Genomic DNA, 25,868 nt, shown 5'->3' with positions numbered 1-25,868 from the left:
GGACAATGAGGAGACGTGAGTGAGAGAGAGACAGAGAAAGTAAGAGACAGAAAGAGCGAGAGACAGAGAAAGAGACAGGGAGAGAGAGAGACAGACAGACAGACAGAGGGACAAAGAGAAAGAGAAAAAGAGACAAAGAGAGAATGAGAGACAGAGAAAAAGACAGAGAGAGAGAGACAAAGGGAGGATAAGAGAAAGAGAGAGCAATCCAGAGCAATCCAAAAGCTTCCATTGGAGTAATCCATCTTCTCTTCCAAGAGACCACCAGATTATTTTACTGTGTGGATATTTAAATACTGGAGGATTTGTCCAAGATGCAAGCTTTTCCCAACTGGGGAAGGCAGAACAGGTATAGTCCTTGACCTATGACCACAATTCAGCCCAAAATGTCCATTGTTAAGCGAGACAGTCGCTAAGTGAGTTCTGCCCCCATTTTACGACTTTTCTTGCCTCAATTGCTAAGTGAATCACTGCACTTGTTAAGTTAGTATTAAGCCCTGGCAGCGCAGGGGTTAGAATGCAGTATTGCAGGCTGACTCTGCCCACTGCCAGGAGTTCGATCCTGACCGGCTCAAGGTTGACTCAGCCTTCCATCCTTCTGAGGTGGGAAAAACGAGGACCCAGATTGTTGGGGGGAAATATGCTGACTCTGTAAACCGCTTAGAGAAGGCTGGGAAGCACCGTGAAGCGGTATAAGTGTTATTGCTAGTAAGCCTGTTGTTAAGTGAATCTGGCTTCCCCACTGCTGGTCAGAAGGTCACAAAAGGCGCTTACACGACCCCTGGGACCGTCATAAATATGAGTCAATTGTCAAGCATGCGAATGTAACTCACGTGACCCTGGGGATGCTGCAACGGTCGTAAGTGTGAAAAACGGTCGTAAGTCCCATTTTTCAGTGCCGTTGTAACTTCGAGCCGTCACTAATTGGACTGTTGTAAGTCGAGGACTTGCTGTGCATGTTTTTACAGCCCCTGGACCAGGAGGAAAGGTTTTTCTCTTGCCACATTTTGCTGTCTGGATCTTTTCCCTGTTAATGCCGCCTCTGGTTCGAAGCCAAAGAGGCTTTAGTTTGACGAGGCCGAGGAAATAAAGACTCGGGATGCCAAAATAATCTCCGGGGTATTAATAGGATTCCCTGGAAGGGAATTCCAAGGAAATTCGTCTGGTTTCAACCAAGCTTGGTCATCATGGAAGGAAAGAAGGTGTTGAGGGACCTAGGACCGGGATGGCAAATCTATGGCTCGCGTGGCAGAGGTGGCACGCGCAGCCCTCTCTGTGGGCACAGCTGCTCTTCTGGTTTCCCGTGGGCACATGCTTGCCGGGCAGCTAGTCTTTTTCAGGTTGTTTTTCAGGCTTTTTTTCAGGCCGTTTTGGGTTGTTTTCAGGCCATTTTCAAGCCATGGGGGGAGGGCAAAAACAGCCCCAAAAATGGACTGAAAACAGCCCAAAATGGACTGAAAACAGCCCAAAAACCAGGCCTGCACGGGCTGGCCAGTTGCATGCGCATTCCAGTTTGGTCACTCGATGCCGAAAAGGTTCACCATCCCTTGACCTAGGAGATCATTTAGTCTCAACTCCCTTGTCCAAGGATGGAATCCATTTTAATTTTATTTATGTATTTATTTGAACCTCATTTAAGGCAGTGAACATAACCCACACCCCTCTTTCTCCTATTTCCCCCACAAAAACAAAGGTGTGAGGTGAGTTGGGCTGAGAGAGAAGGACTGGCCCAAAGTCACCCAACCGGCTTTCATAGTTAAGGCAGAACTAGAACTCACAATCGCCTGGTGATTGGCCCAAATCTTTCATGCCTAAGGTGGAACTAGAACTCACAATTGCCTGGTGATTCGCCCAAAGTCATCCAGCCAGCTATCCTGCCTAAGGCAGAACTAGAATTCAATTGCCTGGTGATTGGCCCAAACCTTTCATGCCCAAAGTGGAATTAGAACTCACAATCGCCTGGTGATTGGCCCAAAGTCACCCAGCCAGCTATCTTGCCTAAGGCAGAACTAGAACTCACAATCGCCTGGTGATTGGCCCAAAGTCACCAAGCCAGCTATCTTGCCTAAGGCAGAACTAGAACTCACAATCGCCTGGTGATTGGCCCAAAGATCATCCGTGGTTTTGGGGTGGGATATCATCTGTATGCTGATGATACTCAGCTATACATTTCCACCCCGAACCACCCCAATGAGGCCGTCGAAATGATGTCCCGGTGTCTGGAGGCCGTACGGGTCTGGATGGATGGCAACCGACTAAAACTCAACCCTTCCAAGACGGAGTGGCTGTGGCTTCCGGCCTCCCGGTTCAATGAGGTGCTTCCATCTCTGGCCATTGGGGGCGTCCAACTAGCCCCCATGGAACAGGTGCGCAATTTGGGCGTCCTCCTAGACGCCCGGCTGTCCATGGATGACCATGTGACAGCTGTGGCGAGGGGGGCGTTCCATCAGGTTCGCCTGATGCGCCAATTGCGCCCCTTATTGGACCGGGATGCCCTACGCACAGTCACCCATGCGCTAGTGACGTCTCGCCTGGATTACTGCAATGCTCTCTACATGGGGCTTCCCTTGAGATGCACTCGGAGACTACAGTTGGTCCAGAATGCGGCCGCGCGGGTGATTATGGGGAGGACTAGATACTCCCCTGTAACACCTCTCCTGCGCGAGCTGCACTGGCTTCCTGTGGTCTACCGAGTGCGTTTCAAGGTTTTGATTATGATCTTTAAAGCGCTTCATGGCACAGGGCCTAGTTACATGCAGGATCGCATCCTGCCCCACACATCCCTACGACCAATTCGCTCACACAGAGAGGGACTTCTCCGGGTGCCGTCCGCCAAACAGTGCCGGGGGGCGACACCCAGGAGCAGAGCCTTCTCTGTGATGGGCCCAGCCCTGTGGAATGACCTCCCCCGTGACATCAGGATTACTTCCGATCTCCGCTCCTTCCGTGTTCAGCTGAAGACCCACCTCTTTCAATTATCTGGCCTGGCTCAATCGTAATTTTTCTTATTCCTCCTAACTGTTTTTAAATTGTACTTTAAACGTTAAATTTTAATTGTATATTGGGTTCTTACAATTGGGGTATTTTAATGCTGGTTTTTTAACTATCTATATGGTGTAAATTGTTACCTCCTCCGAGTCCGTGTCCGTGTATGCGTATGTATGTTTTGTATGTATGCCTATGTGTTTTTGTATATTCTCTATGTTTTATATGCCCCATTGTACGCCGCCCCGAGTCCTACTTGGAAAGGGAGCGGCTAATAAATTCAAACTTATTATTATTATTATAAAGTCATCCAGCCAGCTATCTTGCCTAAGGCAGAACTAGAACTCACAATCGCCTGGTGATTGGCCCAAAGTCACCCAGCCAGCTATCCTGTATAAGGCGGAACTAGAACTCACAATCGCCTGGTGATTGGGCTAAAGTCACCCAGCCAGCTATCTTGCCTAAGGCAGAACTAGAACTCACAATCGCCTGGTGATTGGCCCAAAGTCATCCAGCCAGCTATCTTGCCTAAGGCAGAGCTAGAACTCACAATCGCCTGGTGATTGGCCCAAAGTCACCCAGCCAGCTATCCTGTATAAGGCGGAACTAGAACTCACAATCGCCTGGTGATTGGGCTAAAGTCACCCAGCCAGCTATCCTGTATAAGGCAGAACTAGAACTCACAATCGCCTGGTGATTGGCCCAAAGTCACCCAGCCAGCTATCCTGTATAAGGCAGAACTAGAACTCACAATCGCCTGGTGATTGGCCCAAAGTCACCCAGCCAGCTATCCTGTATAAGGCAGAACTAGAACTCACAATCGCCTGGTGATTGGCCCAAAGTCACCCAGCCAGCTATCTTGCCTAAGGCAGAACTAGAACTCACAATCGCCTGGTGATTGGCCCAAAGTCACCCAGCCAGCTATCCTGTATAAGGCGGAACTAGAACTCACAATCGCCTGGTGATTGGGCTAAAGTCACCCAGCCAGCTATCTTGCCTAAGGCAGAACTAGAACTCACAATCGCCTGGTGATTGGCCCAAAGTCATCCAGCCAGCTATCTTGCCTAAGGCAGAGCTAGAACTCACAATCGCCTGGTGATTGGCCCAAAGTCATCCAGCCAGCTATCTTGCCTAAGGCAGAACTAGAACTCACAATCGCCTGGTGATTGACCCAAAGTCACCCAGCCAGCTATCCTGTATAAGGCGGAACTAGAACTCACAATCGCCTGGTGATTGGGCTAAAGTCACCCAGCCAGCTATCTTGCCTAAGGCAGAACTAGAACTCACAATCGCCTGGTGATTGGCCCAAAGTCACCCAGCCAGCTATCCTGTATAAGGCAGAACTAGAACTCACAATCGCCTGGTGATTGGGCTAAAGTCATCCAGCCAGCTATCTTGCCTAAGGCAGAGCTAGAACTCACAATCGCCTGGTGATTGGCCCAAAGTCATCCAGCCAGCTATCTTGCCTAAGGCAGAACTAGAACTCACAATCGCCTGGTGATTGGCCCAAAGTCACCCAGCCAGCTATCCTGTATAAGGCAGAACTAGAACTCACAATCGCCTGGTGATTGGGCTAAAGTCATCCAGCCAGCTATCTTGCCTAAGGCAGAGCTAGAACTCACAATCGCCTGGTGATTGGCCCAAAGTCATCCAGCCAGCTATCTTGCCTAAGGCAGAACTAGAACTCACAATCGCCTGGTGATTGGCCCAAAGTCACCCAGCCAGCTATCCTGTATAAGGCAGAACTAGAACTCACAATCGCCTGGTGATTGGCCCAAAGTCACCCAGCCAGCTATCCTGTATAATGCAGAACTAGAACTCACAATCGCCTGGTGATTGGCCCAAAGTCACCCAGCCAGCTATCTTGCCTAAGGCAGAACTAGAACTCACAATCGCCTGGTGATTGGCCCAAAGTCACCCAGCCAGCTATCCTGTATAAGGCGGAACTAGAACTCACAATCGCCTGGTGATTGGGCTAAAGTCACCCAGCCAGCTATCTTGCCTAAGGCAGAACTAGAACTCACAATCGCCTGGTGATTGGCCCAAAGTCATCCAGCCAGCTATCTTGCCTAAGGCAGAGCTAGAACTCACAATCGCCTGGTGATTGGCCCAAAGTCACCCAGCCAGCTATCCTGTATAAGGCAGAACTAGAACTCACAATCGCCTGGTGATTGGCCCAAAGTCACCCAGCCAGCTATCCTGTATAAGGCAGAACTAGAACTCACAATCGCCTGGTGATTGGGCTAAAGTCATCCAGCCAGCTATCTTGCCTAAGGCAGAACTAGAACTCACAATCGCCTGGTGATTGGCCCAAAGTCACCCAGCCAGCTATCCTGTATAAGGCAGAACTAGAACTCACAATCGCCTGGTGATTGGGCTAAAGTCATCCAGCCAGCTATCTTGCCTAAGGCGGAACTAGAACTCACAATCGCCTGGTGATTGGCCCAAAGTCACCCAGCCAGCTATCCTGTATAAGGCAGAACTAGAACTCACAATCGCCTGGTGATTGGGCTAAAGTCATCCAGCCAGCTATCTTGCCTAAGGCAGAGCTAGAACTCACAATCGCCTGGTGATTGGCCCAAAGTCACCCAGCCAGCTATCCTGTATAAGGCAGAACTAGAACTCACAATCGCCTGGTGATTGGCCCAAAGTCACCCAGCCAGCTATCCTGTATAAGGCAGAACTAGAACTCACAATCGCCTGGTGATTGGGCTAAAGTCATCCAGCCAGCTATCTTGCCTAAGGCAGAACTAGAACTCACAATCGCCTGGTGATTGGCCCAAAGTCACCCAGCCAGCTATCCTGCCTAAGGCAGAACTAGAACTCACAATCGTCTGGTGATTGGGCTAAAGTCACCCAGCCGGCTTTTGTGCCTAGCATAGGACTAGAGGTAGTCCTCAACCATTCATTTAGTGACTATTTGAAAGTTACAATGACACTGGAAAGGGTGACTTATGACCATTCCTCACACTTATGACTGTTGCGGCATCCCTGTGGGTCACAGGGTCAAAATTCCAGCACCAAGCAACACTTTTTAATCATGGTTGCTGTGATAACCCAATTCACTTAGCAACTGCAGAGTTTCCCTGATCAACCGGGATGAAAGAGTTCATAAAATCGGAGGCCGCTCGCTTAACAACTGCTTTGCCCAGCCGTGGAAACCGTGTGAAGTCAGCCAGTCTCGGCGCTGTTGGTGTGGAAACTTGTGCAAGGCAAATTCCTAGCTTCACTTCTCAATCAGCAAAGGGAGCTGTCAATCCCCGTTACTCTGACTCAAAAGCTTTGAGGTCATTTTGACATTTTGCAGACAAGCGAAGCAAACAAACAATCAAGATTCTGAAATCTATTCCTCCATAGTGTCCTTCTCTTGTTGCACTGAGAAATGCCCTTGGAATATTATGCTTCTCGCGGTCTGACATTTCGGATCTCGCTGCCGGAGGCTTCGGGAAAAGGATCGGGAAAAAGTAATCACTCAGCAATAGGAAAAGCTCCTTGGCACGATCCAAAATTCAACCTGCAGCCAATTCCACTAGAACTCACCGTCCCCTGGCGATTGGCCTTAAAGTCACCCAGCCGGCTTTCATGGCTAAGGCGGGACTAGACTAGAACTCACCATCTCCAGGTAATTGGCCTGAAGTCACCCAACCAGCTTTCATATTCACGGTGGGACTAGAACTCCCAGTCTCCTGGTGACTGGCCTAAAGTCACCCAGCCGGCTTTCATGGCTAAGGCAGGACTAGAACTCACTATCTCCAGGTATGTGGCCCAAAGTCACCCAACCAGCTTTCATATTCACGGTGGGACTAGAACTCCCAGTCTCCTGGTGACTGGCCTAAAATCACCCAGCTGTCTTTCATGCCTAAGGTGGGACTAGAACTCCCAGTCTCCTGGTGACTGGCCTAAAGTCACCCAGCCGGCTTTCATGGCTAAGGCAGGACTAGAACTCACCATCTCCAGGTATGTGGCCCGAAGTCACCCAACCAGCTTTCATATTCACGGTGGGACTAGAACTCCCAGTCTCCTGGTGACTGGCCTAAGGCGGGACTACAACTCACCATCTCCTGGTGATTGGCCCGAAGTCACCAAGCCAGCTTTCACGCCCAAGGTGGGACTAGAATTCACCTCTCCTGGTTTCTATCGCAGCATCTTCGTCACTAGATCACTGACACTGCACTGCAATATGACCGGTAGTCCTCGGCTTATGAAAGCTGAGCCCTAGATTTCTGTTGCTAAGCAAGGCAGTTGTTAAATGAATTTGGCCCCATTTTTATAATCTTTCTCGGGACATTTTTACGGCTTGTTTGGAGCAGATCACTTTGGAGCAGATCACTTTGAATCCTGTGGCCATTCAGCAACGCCTTTAACACGTCATAAATACAAGCGGGTTGCCAAGTGCCCAAATTTTGATCATGTGACCCTGAGGATGCTACAACAGGTTGTAAGTCACTTTTTTTTCGGGGGAATGTTGACTAAACGAATGATGGCAGGTTGAAAGTAACCTTGATAGTTTTAAAAACGTGCTCATGTGTGCACAAGCCAATGCGCATTACTCTGTGTTACACAATCTCTCTTTCTCTCCAATAAACGAAGCAAGGTCTACGCCCCAGGCGAGTGAGAGAAAGTTTGAAGCCGTTAAAGAAAAAAAGCAGGCTAAATCCAAAATCTCTTTAAGGAAAACAATCCCAGCAAATTAATGTTTGAGACCAAGAGGCTGTGCAATTGGTCTCCAATTAGCCAGATGTGTCTTGCATGAGTAACCATGACATTTTTTCAAAATACACACAAACACACTCACCCCAAATCCTATCTGAAGAGCCCATTAAAGGGAAAGATAATTGCAGCAAGGAACACATTTGTGGTTGTTACGAACTCATTAGGAAACAAAAAGAAAAAAAAAATCCTGCTTCCTATCTGACCCCGCTGGAGAATAAAAATCAGGATTTCCAAAAGAAAATCTTGTTTGCAAGCTACAGTCGTAGCTACGGCACTGGCAATAAAACCCTATTTAATGCTTACAAAGTTGAAGACCGGTAAAACATAAAGAGAGCTGGCGATTAAAAAAAAAGAATAATTAAAAGGAATGAAACGAGAATAAACATTTGCACTAAAATGTCAAGTTATTTCAGCACCAATGCCTAAAGGAGAGCCACGGAGAACGACATTTCCCTTAATGCCTAAGAGCACCAGAGGGCATTATGGGAAAATTAACACATTACCCAGGCATTTATAGATTTACAGGTAGTCTTCGACTTACAACAGTTTGTGTAGTGACCGACGTCACTGAAAAAAGTGACTTATGACCATTTTTCACACTTATGACCTTTGTAGAAGAAGGGAAGAGAAGAGAGGAAAAAGGGAAGAAGAGGAAGGGGAGAAGGAGAGGAAGAGAAGAAAGAAGGGAGGATGAGAAGAGGAAAAGAAGAAAAAAAGGACAAGGAGGAGGAGGAGAGGAAGGGAAGAAGGAAAGAGGAAGAGAAGAGGAAAATGGGAGGAGGAGAGAGGAAGAGAAGAGGATAAGAAGGAGAAGGAGAAGAGAAGGAGGAAGGGAAGGAAATGGGAAGAAAAGAGGAAAAAGGGGAGGAGGAGAGAGGAAGAGAAGGAAAAGAGAGAGACAGAGGAGGAGAGAGGAAGAGAAAAAAAGAGAGACAGAGAGAGGGGGGAGGAGGAGAGAGGAAGAAAAGAAAAAAAGAGACATGGAGGAGGAGGAGAGTGGAGGAGGAGAAGAAAAGAAAAAAGAGAGAGACAGAGGAGAGAGGAAGAGAAGAAAAAATAGAGAGAGAGACAGAGAGAGAGAGGAGGAGGAGGAGGAGAGAGGAAGAAAAGAAAAAAGAAAGAGACACAGAGACGGAGGAGGAGGAGTAGAGAGGAAGAGAAGAAAAATAGAGAGAGAGATGGGGAGAGAGACAGAAGAGGAGAGAGGAAGAGAAGAAAAAAGAGAGACAGAGAGAGAGAGGAGGAGGAGGAGGAGGAAAGAGGAAGAAAAGAAAAAAAGAGAGAAAGAGACGGAGTAGAGAGGAAGGGGAGAGAGAGAGAGAGAGAGAGAGAGAGAGAGAGAGAGAGAGAGAGATGGAGGAGGAGGAGATGTCAACTACATTGCCCAAAATTCTGCTGCTAAATTTAAACAGTGGTGTGATTCTGGGGTGACCAAGGAGTAACCAAAACCTGCCCTTGGTCTACTACAAAGTCCACAATTTCTGCCTACAAGCAAACTCCTTTGAAAACCGATCGTGAATGAAAGAGAAGGGAGCAACTTTTCTGCTTCTGCCTAAACCAGAAAAATCCCTCTTTTTTTCTTTTTTCCGTGGTTCCCCTTTTGCCGGCGGCCATATCTGGAATTTTCTGGGTGTGGTTGTAGAAAAACAGGAGCCTGGGCCAATTTGAAACCCAGATTCCAGCGTAGGCATGAGCAAACATTGATCGTGTAAGGCAGGGGTGTCCAAACTTGGGAACTTTAAGACTTGTGGACTTCAACTCCCAGAATTCCCCAGCCAGCCTGGCTGGGGAATTCTGGGAGTTGAAGTCCACAAGTCTTAAAGTTCCCAAGTTTGGACACCCCTGGTGTAAGGGGATGATTCAATCATGTCAGCCATGAATGAAAGGGCATTGCATGAGTCGGAGGGGCCTGTTTGTTCAGGGGGGGTGAAAACATTACTCACCCCTCTTTCCTCTGAAAATGAAAAAAAAAAATCTTTCTTTCTCCAATTCCATCCTTAGCGGCTAAATTCCTAAAAGTCTTGTATAGGTAGTCCTCGACTTACGGCACCAATTGAGCCCAAAATGAGACATTCGTTAATGTGTTCTACGTTTCACCCCATTTTACAGCCTTTCCTTGCCACAGTTGTTAAGCGAATCCCTGCGGCGTTTAACTCGGTGACACGGTCGTTAAGTGAATCTGGCTTCCCCGCTGACGTTGCCGGTCAGAAGGTCGCAAAAGGGGATCACGTTACCCCCGAGACACGGCGACCATCATAACGGGTGACACGGGCCGTCAACAGTGAGTCTTGTGAGTCCACTCTGGGAGGAGTTTGACTCTGTTGCCCCCGAGGATTTAGACAGGTTGCGTGGAAGGCTGTGACCCACCACATGTTCATTGGACCCGTGTCCCTCCTGGCTGGTACTGGCATCCTGGGAGGTGACACGAGGCTGGCTTCTGGGCCTGGTGAACGCCTCGTTGGGTGAGGGATCCTTACCTACCGTCTTGAAAGAGGCGGTGGTGAGGCCCTTACTCAAGAGGCCTTCACTCGACCAAATGGAGCTAGCTAATTATCGTCCAGTCTCCAACCTCCCTTTTTTGGCGAAGGTTGTAGAGAATGTGGTGGCGCAGCAGTTTCCGCGTCACCTCGATGAATCCGATCATCTAGACCCACGCCAGTCCGGCTTCCGACCCGGGCACAGCACTGAGACAGCCTTGGTCGCGTTGGTTGATGATCTCTGGAGGGCCAGAGATAGAGGTTGTTCCTCTATCCTGGTCCTATTAGATCTCTCAGCGGCTTTTGATACCATCAACCATGGTATCCTTCTGCGCCGGCTGGAGGGGATGGGAGTCGGAGGCACCGTGTTACGGTGGTTCGACTTTTACCTCTCTGGCCGGATGCAATATGTGTTGACAGGGGGGCAGAGATCGACCCCGAGGCCACTCTCTTGTGGGGTGCCGCAGGGGTCGGTTCTCTCGCCCCTTCTGTTCAATGCATACGTGAAGCCGCTGGGCGAGATCATCCGTGGTTTTGGGGTTGAATACCATCTGTACGCTGATGATACGCAGCTGTACATTTCAACCCCAAACCACCCCAACGAGGCTGTTGCAGTGATGTCCCGGTGTCTGGAAGCCGTCGGGGTCTGGATGGGGGACAACAGACTCAAACTCAACCCCTCCAAGACTGAGTGGCTGTGGCTTCCGGCACCTCGGTTCAGCCAGCTGACTCCATCGCTGGCCATAGGGGACGAGCTACTGCCCCCTGTGGAACGGGCGCGCAATTTGGGCGTCCTCCTTGATGCCCGGCTGTCAATGGATGACCATGTGGCAGCCGTGGCAAGGGGGGCGTTCCACCAGGTTCGCCTGGTGCGCCAATTGCGCCCCCTACTGGACCGAGATGCCCTACGCACAGTCACTCATGCGCTGGTGACGTCTCGCCTAGATTACTGTAATGCTCTCTACATGGGGCTTCCCTTGGGACGCGCCCGGAGACTGCAGCTAGTCCAGAATGCGGCCGCGCGGGTTATCATGGGGAGGTCTAGATACTCCCACGTAACACCGCTCCTGCGCGAGCTGCACTGGCTACCTGTGGTTTTTCAGGTGCGTTTCAAGGTCCTGATTACTATCTTTAAAGCGCTCCATGGCTCAGGACCTAGTTACTTGCAGGATCGCATCCTCCCACATACATCCCTGCGGCCAATCCGCTCTCACAGAGAGGGCCTTCTCCAAGTGCCGTCCACTAGGCAATGCCAGCGGGCGGCGCCGAGGAGTAGAGCCTTCTCTGTGATGGGCCCAACCCTCTGGAATGACCTCCCCCCCGACATTAGAACCACCTCGGACTTCCGCTCCTTCCGTCAAAAATTGAAGACTCACCTGTTCCGACTAGCTGGCCTGGCATGATTATAAATGTTACATCTATGAACTCCTGGTAGTATATTCTCATCTGGTTATTTTAAGGGTAATGTTTTAGTTTTAATTGTTTTTAGGGCTTTTAGCCTCATATTTATTTATTCTTCTGTACAGGACTCTTAATTTTAACCTCCTCCACACACATACATACATACATATATTTATAGCCCTATTTATATTTGTATTTTATCTGTGATTTATTGTGGACTGTACACCGCCCCAAGTCCCTTTTTGGGAGAGGGGGCGGTTTAGAAATGTGAATAAATAAATAAATAAATAAAATAAATACAGGTCGTCCTTGAGTTACAAACACAACTAAGCCCCGAATGTACGTTGCTAAGTGAGCTTTGTCCTGTTTTACGACCTTTCTTAGCCACAGTTCTTAAGCAAATGGCTGCAGTTTGTCTGAAACAGTATAGGTTTCTTGCCTAGGCAAGGGGTTGGACTAGAAGACCTCCAAGGTCCCTTCCAACTCTACTATTGTATTGTATTGTATTATAGTTGTTAAACAAATCACTTAACTCGGTTGTTAAGTGAATCCGGCTTCCCCGCTGACTTTGGTGGTCAGGTCATAAAAAAGGGATCATGTGACCCCGGGATACTGCAACAGTTGTAAATATGAGTCAGTTTGAGGACGCGACCCTGGAGAAGCAGCAATGGTCATAAGGGTGAAGAACGGTCATAAGTCCCTTTTTTCAGTGCCGTAGTAATTTCGAACGGTCACTAAATGAACGTAAGTCAAGGACTACCTGTCGAGGAAAATCTGTTTTAAAACAGTGTTTCTCAATTTTAGCCACTTTAAGAGAGATGGACTTCAACTCCCAGAATTCAACTCCCAGCGTTGCTGCCTGGGGAATTCTGGGAGTTGAAGTCCATCTCTCTTAAAGTGTCTAAGATGGAGAAATATCATTTAAAAAGAAATCATCTAAAACTCTTGAGGGCTACGAGAACAAATTTACATGTTTTTCTTCCAAACGACATGATTTGTGGGGGGAAGAGAAAACAATGCAGGGAGACATAATGCACATTTATGCATTTACCTCAACGCTGCGCACACCCATCAATTCTTTATGAGGACGAACCGCAAAGGAGAACTTATTCGACAAGGCGGCTTCTATTTAATCAAAATGCTTTTAAGAAATTGAGGAAGGAGGGGGGAGGAGGCCTCTCTGCATTATTCCACTTAGCCGTCTCCTCTGCGGTGTTCCTCCTTTAATAATGTGATTTCTTCCTCCGATCACTCGCTTCCAGTAAAGCAGCATTAAGCTGAGGTCCTCAATTTGCCAGCGGATGGGAAGAAGGGAAAAGGAAGAAAAGGAGGGAGGGAGAAAAGGGGCGAAGAGGTATATAGCTGGATGGAAAGGACAGAGAAAGGGGGAGAGAGGAGAAAAGGGAAGGGGGATGGATGGATGGATGGATGGATATAGATAGATAGATAGATAGATAGATAGATAGATAGATAGATAGATAGATAGATAGATATAGACAGACAGACAGACAGACAGATAGAAGGAAGGGGGAGGGGGAGGAAGGGAGGGAAGGAAAGGGAAGGAAGGGAGAGTGGAAGGAAAAAAGGAGAGAGAAGGAAGGAAAGGAAGAGAGGAAGGAAGAGAGGAAGGAAGAAAGGAAGAAGCAAAAATGAAGAAGGCGAGAGATGGATAGATGGAAGGAAGCAAAGAAAAAGAAATAAATAAGGAGGGAGGGAGGGAGAAAGTATGAACGGAAGGAGTGCAATGCCCCACAATTTTCCAATGGGGCCAAACTTGCAAGAATTTTAATAAAACAAAAGCAAAGTATAAACAACCCCCAATTAATTTAATTAATGCCCTGGTAAAAAATTAAACTTTAAAGGCAAGAAATTAGCAAGCAAAACATTTCGGAGTTAACAATTAACTTTAAAACTTGTAAGTCAGGCCGGACTGTGTCTTCCCTGGCCCTGTTCACCCCATACACCCCCGTTCCCCCATCCCTGGGATGCAGTGGTGGGTTTCAATTTTTTTTAGAACCTCTTCTGTAGGTGTGGCCTGCTTTGCGGGAGTGGCTCGCTGGCCATGTGACTGAGTGGGAGTGGATCGGTAGTCATGTGACTGGGTGGGCGTGGCCAACTTGTAAAATGTGGTGAAACTCACTTAACAATGCTCTTGCTTAGCAACCAAAATGTTGGCTCAGGAACTCTGGCATTGAAGTGTGCAAGTCTTAAAGCTGTCAAGTTACAAGACCCTTGCACCCCTAACCCTTTAGGAAAAAAAACCCAGGGGTGTTCAAACTTGACAGCTTTAAGACTTGTGGACTTCAACTCCCAGAATTCCTCCTCCAGTCATGTTGGCTCAGGAACTCTGGCATTGAAGTGTGCAAGCCTTAAAGCTGTCAAGTTACAAGACCCTTGCACCCCTAACCCTTTAGAAAAAAAAAACCCAGGAGGGTTCAAACCTGACAGCTTTAAGACTTGTGGACTTCAACTCCCAGAATTCCTCCTCTCGCTCTTCATCTTGATGATGCGCGGACGGGCAGGGGCAGGGAGCTGGAACCGGTTCTAAACGGCCCGGTAGATTTGTGGAACCTCTTCTATAAAAGAGCTTAGAACTGGCAGGAACCCACCCCTGCTGGGATGGAGAGGCAGGAAAGGGACAATTTGGGATGCCTCTGTGCAACAGCAGAGTTCTCCCCCCCCCCCGCCTGCCAGGGAATTACAGGTACTCCTCGATTTATGTTGCTAAGTGAGATGTTTGTGAAGTGAGTTTTGCCCCCTTTTATGACCTTTCTTGCTACAGTTGTTAAGTGAATCATTGCAGTTGTTAAGTCAAAAACACCGTTGTTAAGTGAATCTGAGCTTTCCCATTGACTTTGCTGGTCAGAAGGTCACAAAAGGGGATCAGTGACCCCGGGACACTGAAACCGGTCATAAATACGAGTCAGTTGCCAAGCTTCTCAATTTTGATCATGTGTCTGTGTTGAAACTTCAATGGTCGTAACTGTGAAAAATGATCACAAGTCAATTTTTCAGTGCCGAATGGTCACTAAATGAACTGTCATAAGTCGAGGACTACCTGTATTGGTATTCTCCTTGCTTTCTTTTGCCACAGTCATTCTACAGGTAGTTTTCAACTTACAACCAATCATTTAATGACCAAAGTTACAATGGCATGGGAAAAAGTGACTTTATGACTATTTTCCACACTTAACGACCGCTGCAGCATCCCCAAGGTCACCATTCAGCAACTATTTCATATTATGATGGTCCCGGGGTCATCGGATCCCCTTTTGCGACCTTCTGAAAAGCAAAGTCAACAGGGAAGCCAGATTACTAACAACTACAGTGCTTCACTTAACAACGGTGGCAGGAAAAGTTGTAAAAAGGGTCAAAATTCACCAAACTACTGTTTTATTTAGCCACGAAATGCTGGCCTCAGTTGTGGCTGTTAAGACAAGGACTTCCTGCAGATAAATAATTCTGAATTAAAGGCGATGACCCAGATATAAAATATTCCATTTAGAATATTTATTGGTCCTTATTTGATTCCTTTTTCATGCATACCCACCAACCAGGCAGGTTCATTTTCTTCCTGTCATCGAAAATGGCAAATAAGGGGAAAATTGCCAAGATGGAGATGAGGAAAATGCTAATTTCATTAGAAAGGAAAACAAAGGAGAAGGGGAAATACAGCTGGAGGGATGGAATTAAGAAAAAAAATCACTGGGTGAGGTGGGGGGAAATGAGAAAGAAGACTTCAACAGCCATAAAGGGTTAAAAATTCACCAGGCAAGCAGATCCTTTAAAAAAAAAACCCCGAAATAATTTAAAAGTTAACCACCTTGTTCAGCAATATTTACAGGTACAATGCAGCCAGTCCTCGACTTACAACAGTTCATTTAGTGACATTTATAGGCACTGAAAAAAGGAACGTATGACAAGCTTTTCACACTTATAACCGTTGTCATGTGATCAGAATTCAGCTACTTGGCCACTGACTCATATTTATGACGGTCGCAGCGTTCTGGGGGGGGGTGTCACGGCGTGATTCCCTTTGGCGACAATCTGGCAAGCAAAGTCAATGGGGGAAGCCAAATTCGCTTAACCACGGCAAGAAAGGTTGTAAAATGGGACGAAAGTCCCTTGACAGCTTTCTTGCTTAGCAACGGAAATGTTTGGGGCTCAATCGGGGTCATTAAGGCGAGGACTAGATGTCGTGCCCGGTTTTTAAAAAAAGGAGGAATTTTATTTCACCCTGTTGCAGGGACGCGGGTGGTAAAATCTCTCGGGCCAAAACAATATGTTTTGGAGGGATTAATAAAAAAAGAAAAAAGGCCTCATCAAGGCTTTTAATCAGCCCTAAAATAGCTTGCGGGAGTTCTGCCAGAGTTCAGAAGCAGCTGTATTTATTCCCCTCTTCAGACATGGTGCATTTGTCTCCCACAGGCTTTCATTTCCGAGACAATTCAAAAAAAGGCTCCTTCGCCTGATTTTGCTTTCTTTCTAGAGGAAAAATGTCTTTCTTTCTTGCCCGGCAGAGCAAAAAAAATGATATTAACTGCATGGAGCCAGCTGGATATTCTCCCATTTGGCACTAGCAGGGCATTCAGAAGAAGAGAAGGACAACTTAGGATTTTTCAAGGTTTACAACTTTCCGAGGGGGGGCCTTTAAGTCGCCAGAAGGCCCCAGCCAGCATTGGTGGACTACAAGTCCCAGAATTCATGTTAGCCTAACTCCTCAGAAGGTGCCAGCTAGCATGTGTGGAATACAATTCCCGGAATTTTTCCATCAGCATGGGTGGACTACAATTCCCAGAATTCACCCATCAGACTGAGTAGACTGCAACTTCCAGAATTCCTCATCAGCCTAAATTAAGACAATTCCCAGAATTCCCCCATCAGCCTGAGTGGACTACAACTCCCAGAATTCCCCCATCAATTAGACTACGTCTCCCAGAATTCCATCAGCTAGACTACATCTCCCAGAATTCCCCCATCAGCCAGAGTGGACTACAACTCCCAGAATTCCCCCATCAATTAGACTACATCTCCCAGAATTCCCCCATCAGCCAGAGTGGACTACAACTCCCAGAATTCCCCCATCAATTAGACTACATCTCCCAGAATTCCCCCATTAGCTTGAGTGGACTACAACTCCCAGAATTCCTTCATTAGTTAAATTACAACTCCCAGAATTCCCTCATCAGCCTGTGTGTGTGGACAACTTCCATAATTCCTGTCAGCCTGAGTGGAGTTCAATTCCCAGAATTCCCTAGCTCCCAGAATCAGCCTGAGTGGATTACAACTCTCAGAATTCTCCTGTCAGGCTGTGTGGACTTCAATTCCCAGAATTCCCCAGCTAGCATACTAGATGGGGATTTCTGGGAGTTGAAGTCTACCCACCTTAAAATCGCCACATTTGAAAAACACTGAACTGCCTCCATGTTAATTCCAACGTCCAAACCTTTCTCTTGTGCCACTTGAAACCCACTACGCCAGAATGGTCAAGGCCATGCATATGATGTGGAATCGCATCAAATGCAGCACCTGTCAAGGGCCCTTTTCAAGTATTTCACAGATTGACAGAGTTGGAAGGGACCTCGTAGGTCATCCAGTCCACCCCCCTGTCCAAGCAGGAGACCCTACGCCAGTGATGGCTAACCATTTTGTCCTTGCGTGCCAAAAACATGCGTGTGCGTGCCCACACCCGTAATGCAATGTGCGTGTGACATCCCACTGCCTGCCCAGCCCTCTGCGCATGCCTGTGACACACACCCCCGCGCTCCCCTTGCCCCCCCACACATGCACACGCGACACACACATACACACACCATTTTGGGCCTAGCAGGTTTTCCTGAAGCCTCCAGGGATCAAAAATGGGCCAGGGGGGAGGGGGGAAAACACCACACACACACACACACACACACTGTGGTCTGGGATGCTCACACAAAATATCTAAAGTTTTAAGCCTAAAAGCAGTTTAGCACACCTGAGCCGCCACAACAAAATGAAAGAACAGGTAGCCCAGATTTCTGGATTTTTCGATCCCCCCAATAATTTATTGAAGAGTAGGGTGCAAGCGACAGTGCCATGTTTTCCCCACCTGATACCTTCTACATGTATTTGACTGAAATTCCCGAGTCCCGGGGGTTCAAGCCAACGTTTGTGCACCAGTTTGCAGATTCCAACCGATTCAGATCTTTGTCAGAAACCAAGATCAAGGCTCCATTTTCCTTCTAAGCAATGTTGCATTCTCCTGAAACAAAACGATGAACAAACTGGAAATGCTTTGGCCTGTGTGTTAGCACCCACAAAGAAACAACTCTTTTCCCACAATCACACCATTGTGTAGCTTTTATCAATGCCAGCTGTTACAAACTGAAGAAGCTGCTTTCAAAAGTGTGCAGAATGGAGGCAACTGGGCCGCGGAAAAAGGAAAAATTTGGCAGCAACTGAGACCTTAAATGTGGACCTGGTTTCTCACAAGCAACTAACGGAGCAACTGAATGGTGAGACAGTGAATGTAATGCAGCTGGACTCAATCAATCAATCAATCAGAATGGAGTGGGAAGGGACCTTGGAGGTCATCTAGTCCAACCCGCTACTCAAGCTCAAGCAAGGCATTCTCTCAAAAGAACAATGCTAGTTTGAAGGCCACCTTGGGATAATAAAACTGGACTCTGAAGTAGCGGAAGAAAGAAAGCATGATGACTTTGAAGTTTGAGATGGGAAGGAAAGAAGGGAGGGAGGAAGGAAGGAAGGAAAAAGAGAAAGGAATGAGAGAAAGAGGAAGAAAGAAGAAAGAGGAAGGAAGGAATGGGAGAGGACAGAGAAAGAATGAGAGAGAGAAAGAAGGCAAGCAAGAGAAGGAAGGAAGGAAAGAAGGAAGAAGAGAAAGGAGAGGAAGAAATGAGAGAAAGGAGAAAGAGAGAAAGGAAAAAAGAAGGGGAGAGAACAGAAAAAAAGAGAATGAGAGAAAGATGGAAAAGGGGAAGGAAGGAAGAAGAGAAAGGAGAGAAAGAAAGGTGAGAAAGGAGAAAAAGGAAAAAAGAAAGGGAGAGAACAGAAAAAAAGAGAATGAGAGAGAAAGATGGAAAAGGGGAAGGAAGGAAAAAGAAAAAGGAGAGAAAGGAATGAGAGAAAGAAAAAGGAAGAAATGGAAGAGGACAGAGAAAAAACAAGAGAGAAAAAAGAAGGCAAGCAAGAGAAGAAAGGAAGGAAGGAAGAAGAGAAAGGAGAGAGAGAGAAAGGAAGGAGAAAGAGGAAGGATGGAATGGGAGAACAGAGAAAGAGAACCAGAGAAAGAGAGAACAAGAAGGCAAGCAAGAAAAGGAAGGAAGGAGAATAAAGTGGAATGGCTCAGTGACAGTGGCAATGGAGGAATCTTGCTAGCTTCCCCCACTGGGAGGCTTTGGGCCAGTCCCTCTCTGTGAGTCAAACCCACCTCGCAGGGTTGTTGTAGTGGTGGGGGGAAACAGGAGGCTGAAATTCTTATAGACTCATTCTTCTCTTTTCAATAAATCTTGTTGAAGAAAACCAAGCGAATATCATTTGAGAACAGGAGGTGCCATACACCCCATCTTGTTCCCTTCCATGCCGTTGCTCGCTTCAGCTTTTTGGAGACATAATCCGAGCCTTGAGGAAAAATTATTTTTGCTTTTTCTTGAAGGAGATCAGAAACCCTGAGCCGTTTTCTTCCAATTCTTCAGCCATGTCCAAAGGCGGCTGTTGGGCTGACGAAGAAACACCCATTTGCCAGCTGTCCCTGAATACAGAAGTCGCTTAAAAGATAATTTCTCCCCAAATGGTGCTTCCAAGTAATGCCCTTTTTCCCAGGACATCTGAGAGATAAACAATTTGAGGAGAAGCTTTCAATGTTCCCTTTCACGGGTCGTTGAGCCAAAAATCATCCCTTTCCGAGAAAAATAGGGGGGGGGAGGGGAAGCTGTACGTGACAAAGGGCAAACAAACTCCAGATGTTTTAAGGTAAAGGTTCCCCTTGCATGTATGCGCTAGTCATTCCCGACTCTAGGGGGCGGTGCTCATCTCCGTTTCAAAGCCGAAGAGCCAGCGCTGTCCGAAGACGTCTCCGTGGTCATGTGGCCGGCATGACTCAACGCTGAAGGCGCATGGAACGCCGTTTCCTTCCCACCAAAGGTGGTCCCTATTTTCCTACTTGCATTTTTCACGTGCTTTCGAACTTCTAGTTTGGCAGAAGCTGGGACAAGTCACAGGAGCTCACTCCGTTACGCGGCACTAGGGGTTCAAACCGCCGAACTTTCTGATTGACAAGCTCAGCCCCTGAGCCACCACGTCCCTTCTAGAAGTTTTAATCACTCACAAAGATGTACAGGGACTCCTTGACATCAAACCACAATTGAGTCTAAAATTTTGGTTACTAAATGCTCTGCTCTGTTTTATGACTTTTCTTGCCGTCGTTAAGTGAATCCCTGAAGTTATTAAATTGCCATTGTGGCCGATAAATGAATGTGGCTTTCCCGTTGAGTCTGCTTCTCTGAAGGTCGCAAAAAGGATCACGTGACCCTGGGACACTGCAACCGTCATAAATACGAGTCAGATGCCCAGTGTCTGAATTTTGATCACGTGACCATGGGGATGTTCCAATGATTGTGTGATAAACATTCACATTTTTTTTTGGTGCTGTTGTAACCTTGTACAGCCACTAAGGTTGTAAGCTGAGGACTATCTGTACCTGTTTAATTGGTTCTAGGCTAGTGTTCCAGTCCATTTTCTCTCCTTTAGACAGATTCTGTACAAAAGCCATATAAATCCACATCTCTTTACAATTCATTACTCCAAACTCTGTCCAGAAGCTTTAAGACTTCAGTTCCCATTAGCCACAGATAGCATATAAGAATTCTGGGAACTGTAGTTTAAAGAATTTGAAGAATCTCCGTTTATTTGCAATACAATACAATAGCGAAGTGAGGGGCTTGGCGTCGCGGTGAAACGACGGACATTCCTGGCGCTCCAGGATTGCCGCTGAATTTTGGTCGCTGAGTGGTCCCGCAACCCCCCTCTCCAGCCATGCAGAGCCCCATCCACTCACCTAGGGGCATTCCGAAGGCGCCGAGCCGCAGGAGGCAGAGGGTGACGAAAAGGCGCTCGCGTTGCTTGGTGCCTTCCGGGTACCGCTAGGTCGGTCAGCGCCACTGTGCCCGGCTGGAAAGGGGGGCTGCTGGGCGGTTGCTCGCAAGCATGGTCACCTCATGGCTGCTGTGTTGCTGCTGCGACAGCGCAACACAGCCATTCGACCCTGAGGCTGTGCCTGGCTCTTCGGGAGCCCGCTCGCAAGAGAGCAGCTGCCCGGAAAACCCCCCCTCTTCAGCTGGGCACAGTGCCGCTGACCAACCTAGCGGTACCCCGAAAGCACCAAGCAACATGGGCGCCTTTGCCCCCCACCTTGTTCCCGTGGCTTGGCATCTTCGGGATACCGCTAGGTCAGCGAGCGGTGCTCTGCCTAGCCGGAGGGGGGGATTGTCCAGGGGGCTTATTTTCGGGGTGGGGTTATATTTTTGCCCATGTGAAAAATGTGGCAAGGCTTTAGTTTCAGGACAGGTCGTATTTTGGGGAAAACACGGTACCACTTCGGTGGGAAAGTAACACTGTTTTGGGCATCTTTGGGATATGCTGCCACCCTGACCACGGAAAGTGTCTTCGGACAACTCCAGCTCCCTCGGCCAAAAAAATGGAGAGGCGGACATGATGGAACAGGGGAATTTTTACCTTTATCTTGTGAGAAGGAAAGGAAAGGAAAGGCGTGTTCTGACCTAGGATTCTTGAGACAATAAAAATCACACGCTTAGTCCCCCAAACCCTCTTTTTATTTAAATGGCTGTGAATTATGTTCACACATAGACCGTAATGAGTCACAAACAGTTTGTGAATAGTCTGCCACAGTGTTTTGGGATAAGGCTGATAAGCACTCACCTTTCTCTCCCTTGAAACGCTGCCAGAGACCTAATTGCCAATTAGCTTTACAAGACCAAACGGAGCACAGAGTCCAACGGAACTTCTCAGAGTTTGAACCGACCACAACGAACTAAGTTGCTTCCTGCAAAGGCTCACGTCCATTTGCTCCCCTTTTATGTCTTACAGGAAGGGCCAGTCATCTCCAAGCCTTACTCCCAAGTTGCCCCTTTCGTCTTAACTGTTCTTGCTTTTCGACAGCTCTGCGCATGCGCGCACTGGGAACAGGCTCCCCCTTTTCCTCTGCCTCGCTGCTGTCCAACTCCTGAGGCTCCGGAGGCAGCGCATAACTGGCCCTGGCTCCCTATCTGCCTCCGATGCAGAGCCCTCGTCCGAGCCTTCCTCAGACTCCAGGACTGGCCCATGTTCCTCCCCAACCTCCTTGCTGTCCCTCTGCTGCCAGCTCTGCAGGCCACCGGCAGACAACAAGGGGAAAGGATTCTAGCAGAAATTTTGGGAGTCTTACCATCCATTCCTAGAAGCCAATGGCCTCTCCTTAGCTTATCGGTGTCAAGTTTCTATTTTTGCAAAACACACAGCTATGCACTAAGCAATTTTCCCATCCTGGCAGCATGTCACCCGCAAACAGAGCACACAATGTGGAGTCAATTCAGGTTAAGAAAACGCCGGGAGACACGGGAACACGGCAAATGGATCGACCACGTTATGGCTTAGCGCAGTGTTTCTCAATCTTGGTGACTTTAAGTCCTGTGGACTTCAACTCCCAGAATCCCCCAGCCAGCTGTGCTGGCTGGGGGATTCTGGGAGTTGAAGTCCACAGGACTTAAAGTCACCAAGATTGAGAAACACTGGCTTAGCGTGATGCCCAAGGTCGGCGACACTGTAGGGCGTCCTCGACGTGCGACCACAGTTGAGGCCCAAAATTTCCGTTGTTAAGCCAGATGGTGGTGAAGTGACTTTTGCCCCATTTTACAGCATTTCTTGCCACGGTTGTTAAGTGAATCCCTGCAGTTGATAAGTGAGTCACGCGGTCGTTAAGTGAATCTGGCTTCCCCGTCGACTTTGCTTGTCAGAAGGTTGCTAAAGGGGATCATGTGACGCTGCGACCGTCATAAATACGAGTCAGTTGCTGAACGGCTGAATTTTGATCACATGATGCAACAGCGGTGACAAATGGTCGTAAGTTCCCTTTTTTCAATACAATACAATACAATACAATAGCAGAGTTGGAAGGGACCTTGGAGGTCTCCTAGTCCAACCCCCTGCCTAGGCAGGAAACCCTATACCGTTTCAGACAAATGGCTATCCAACATCTTCTTAAAGACTTCCAGTGTTGGGGCATTCACAACTTCTGGAGGCAACTTCTGTTCCACTGGTTAATTGTTCTAACTGTCAGGAAATTTCTCCTCAGTTCTAAGTTGCTTCTCTCCTTGATTAGTTTCCACCCATTGCTTCGTGTTCTACCCTCAGGTGCTTTGGAGAATAGTTTGACTCCCTCTTCTTTGTGGCAACCTCTGAGATATTGGAACAATGCCGTTGGAACTTCGAACGGTCACTAAAATGAACTGTTGTAAATCGAGGACAGACAGGCAGTGAGTAGCAACAGGGGCAGAAAATTTTAAATGGTTCTTTCTGCTAATCGTGCTTTTGTTTGGCTCATGGAAGAGGAGATGAAGGGGTCAATGCAGGAATTAATGGAAATCCTAAGGGAAGCCCTGCATTTATAAATGCAGGTAGTTCTCAATTTACATCAGTTTGTTTAGTGACCGTTTGAAGTAACTTTTTTCTTTCTGCACTTTCGCTTCCTTCCATCCTTCTCTCTCCTTCCTTCACTTTTTGCTTCTTCCTTCCTTCCTTTTCTTTCCTTCCCACTCCTTTCTTCCTTCTCTCTCTTTCCTTTTCATTCTCTCCCTTCCTTCTTTCCCCGTCATTCCATTCCCCCCTCCTCCTTCCCTTCTCTCTGTCCTTCTTCCCCTCCCCTCTTCGTCCCTCTCCCTTTGATACCCCTTCCCCATATCTTTTCTTCCTTCCTCCCTCCCTCCTTTCCTTCCTTTTTCTCTCCCTCCCCTCTTCTTCCCTCCCTCCCTCCCATATCCCTTCCCCTGCCCTATGTCTTTCCTTCCTTTCTTCCCTCCTTCCTTCTCCTTCGATCCCCCTTCCCCTGCCCTCTAACTTTTCTTCCTTCCTTCGTTTGATCCTTCCTTCCTTCCTTCCTTCCTTCCTTCCTTCCTTCCTTCCTTCCTTCCTTCCTTCCTTCTCTCCCTCTCTTTTCCTGCTTCTACTCTATTAGATTCTGCTAGTTTTGCATGCTTAGTAAAACATCTGCAATGAAAAACATTTAAAAACCCGATCTGGCCCCGAGGGTCTGAATTCTAACCAGCTATTTCAGGCCTTTGCTTTATTATTAATGTTTTCTTAAGCACCTGTCTTGTACTTTAAGCCAGAGATGGATGTACTGATCTCCAAGCCGAAAGAAAGACAAAACAGCCATTTTAATGCTTCCCTGGGCCTTCCTGCAAAACATAAATATTCAGGGCTTCGTTTCACCTCACACCAGCAAGGCAGAAAAACAGACAATATCATAACTCTGAAGGAGCAAATTCCTCAGCCCAGACCTAGAGCCCTCACCAGTCCTACAATTAAGAGAATAACAGAGTTGGAAGGGACCTTGGAGGTCTTCTAGTCTGGCCCCCTGCACAGGCATGTGCGTCCCACCTGCGCTCTTCCCACCCTTCATGCCGCATTTTGGGCCTAGTAGGCCTCACTGCAGCTTCCTGGGAACAAAAATGGGCTGCAGGGGGGAACGTCACCCCCCAATGCTCCTGCCCCCGCGCATGAACGCACGACCCCCCCTGCCCTCACGCATGCAACCAGCTAGCTGGTGGGAGGCTGTGCACGCATACACGGTGGAGCTGACCTAGGGCAACAGCGCACATGCCTGCAGAGGGCTCTGCATGCCACCTGTGGCACGCTTGCCATAGGTTACCCATCATGGCCCTCTACCAGCTGCCTAATCTCAGGGGTTCTTAATGCAGTACATGCCCCGCTCATCCGCAGAATTAAAATACATTTTAAAAAAGAGCTGAGAGGAGTCCATGATCGGAGCAGCCAAATTGGAAAACGAATAGCATCGCGAATAAAATGGATTTATTGCAGGAACTGGGTATGTCTAGTTGAATGAAAAGAAGGACCAGGGGAGACATGATAGCAGTCTTCCAACATCTCAGGGGTTGCCACAAAGAAGAGGGAGTCAAACTATTCTCCAAGGCACCTGAAGGCAAGACAAGAAGCAATGGGTGGAAACTAATCAAGGAGAGAAGCAACTTAGAACTGAGGAGAAATTTCCTGACAGTTAGAACAATTAATCAGTGGAACAGAAGTTGCCTCCAGAAGTTGTGAATGCTCCAACACTGGAAGTTTTTAGGATGATGTTGGATAGCCATTTGTCTGAAATGGTATAGGGTTTCCTGCCTAGGGAGGGGGATGGACTAGAAGACCTCCAAGGTCCCTTCCAACTCTGCTATTGTACTGTATTCTATTCCATTCTATTCTATTTCTTATTTTATTCTATTTCTTATTCTATTATTCTAATCTGTTCTTTCTTATTCTATGTCTTATTCTATTCTATTCTATTCTATTTCCTATTCTATTCTATTCTATTCTATTCTATATTCCATTCTGATTTCATTCTATTCTATTAATTATTGTGAATGCCCCAACACTGGAAGTCTTTAAGAAGATGTTGGATAGCCATTTGTCTGGAACGGTATAGGGTTTCCTGCCTAGGCAGGGGGTTGGACTAGAAGACCTCCAAGGCCCCTTCCAACTCTGCTATTGTATTTTTCAGCGCCTAGCCAAAACAGCACACCGTCTTCTCTCTCTCCAGGAGGGGGGGGATAAGGCATCCCCCACACACATACACAGCAGCCTTGCCATACACCTGCCCGCCTTCCAAATGCCAAAACCCAGAATAACCGAAATGCTTGCGTCACAACCAATCTCGAAAGCTTTCAGCAAAAATTCCACGGCGTTAATAGGATTTGGTTCAAAAACCAAATCCGTTTTCTCTTTCAGGGACCAGTTAAATTCCGCCTTCCTCTAAGCCAGTGTTTCTCAAACTTGGCGACTTTAAGTCCTGTGGACTTCAACTCCCAGAATCCCCCAGCCAGCATAGCTGGCTGGGGAATTCTGGGAGTTGAAGTCCACAGGACTTAAAGTCGCCAAGTTTGAGAAACACTGCTCTAAGCCTACAAAGAGTTAGAGACAGAGGAAATAGTACACTTGTCTTTTGGGGGAAACGCTGCCAAGAACTTTGCTCCGTGTTTGACAGCAACCGGGGGGGGGGGGGGGGGGGGGAAG

At 47.7% G+C, this 25,868-nt stretch overlaps 1 protein-coding gene across 2 annotated transcripts in view; it reads right to left on the bottom strand.

Moving 5' to 3' along the window:
* The window catches only part of LOC309392000 (glycerophosphodiester phosphodiesterase domain-containing protein 5-like), a 125,342-nt gene that overhangs the window by 81,333 nt on the left and 18,141 nt on the right, over nt 1-25,868 (bottom strand). The gene's annotated exons all lie outside the window — the stretch shown is intronic.

Source organism: Natrix helvetica (genome assembly GCF_964273705.1).
Source record: "Natrix helvetica genome assembly, chromosome: 4".
Taxonomy (NCBI): domain Eukaryota; kingdom Metazoa; phylum Chordata; class Lepidosauria; order Squamata; family Natricidae; genus Natrix; species Natrix helvetica.
This window is presented reverse-complemented; position numbering and strand designations above follow the sequence as displayed.